This window comes from Elaeis guineensis, chromosome 7 (genome assembly GCF_000442705.2).
Source record: "Elaeis guineensis isolate ETL-2024a chromosome 7, EG11, whole genome shotgun sequence".
NCBI lineage: Eukaryota > Viridiplantae > Streptophyta > Magnoliopsida > Arecales > Arecaceae > Elaeis > Elaeis guineensis.
Window position 1 is genome coordinate 74363826 of NC_025999.2, and position 1393 is coordinate 74365218.

A 1393-nucleotide genomic window follows, 5' to 3' on the forward strand; every position below is an offset into this window, starting at 1 on the left:
GGATCAAGTTCAATTGGTTTATTGGATAAAGCCAAGTGCAAGGAAAAACTAGTCTTAGTTCAAATAGGACTTGGATCAACCTAATTTCTAATTTGATTAAAAAATTAAATCAGATTTAAATCTAATTTAATCTAATTAAATTAGGCTCTTGATTAAGTTAAGACCTATTTTAATTAGGTTGTTTTGATTTTGGTTTGATTTAGTTTTGGTTTGATTTGGTTTGAGAAACCAAATTTGAACAAGTCATAGATTGAATCCTAGTAAGACTAGGATTCCACCTTGTGCCATCTTAGCCCCTCAGGCCCACTCTCTCTTATCCCATGCCCACTTTCTCTTATTTTGTATGACAAAACCCTCTCTCTCAGGTCTTCACGCATGCCTAAAACTTTTCTCTCTTTTTCTCTTACATGGAATGTGGTTGTGGATCAAGTCAAAGTAGGAATTAGTTTGGATTTCAAATTTTATGAGATAGAGTTTTAGAAAACCAAAACTCTTTCCTTATGGCACTGATTTTACCCAAATTTTTTTTTGAGATTTTCATGGATTTTATGGCACATAATATGCGCCCTTTGCTGGTGGTTCACGGCAGAAAAAGGAGAAGGGGACGCCCAAGAGTTGGGTGCCCCTTGTCTTGCCTTGTTTGGATAATCCTTGACTAGGTATTTAACCTAGACGAGGACTCTTCATATCTCTCTGTTTAAAATAAATTTCTTCATGAAATTTTCATGGAACATAGAGCATTGAGAGACCTTTGGGGCATCCAAAAATCAAGAAGAAAGAGTCTTGGGGTTTGGAGATCTAATAGACACAAAACTAGGTGTCTGGGTTAGAGTAAAGAGAAGAAGAAGAGGGTCTTCTTCTAAAGTTACTGGGTTCATCTCTTCCCTTTCTCCATCTGTAAGCTTTCTGAGAGTGCCTCATCTAAAACTCCTCCTACTTTTCATCTTTGGAAGAGTCCAAATCAAGAAGAAGGAGGCATCTGATTGACCATCGAAGAAGGATCAGCGCAGTACTAGCATACTGTACTGATTTCCTAGATCAGGACTTCTGATCGTGATTCTGGGCTCGTGCGGACGACTTCTAGAGGCCGGATGCGTGTGTGGCTCGCAACATCATCCTCAAGCCCAGATCAGTAAAGTTAAAACATCTAACTTGCAAGGTAATAGATTTGATCTATTATATTTTACATACATTAGATGTAGTATAGAAACATGTTGATATGATCAACATGTAGTTCTTGCTTTTTATATTTTAATTTTTGATTTAATACTATATAATAATTATGTAGTAAAATTTTAGATCTAGAGATTCTCTGATTTTATAAGATAAATTTTGGTTTATTTTAGTCTTCCGCTGTCTGATCTTGAAAAAGTTTCAAGATCTAACCTTGAAA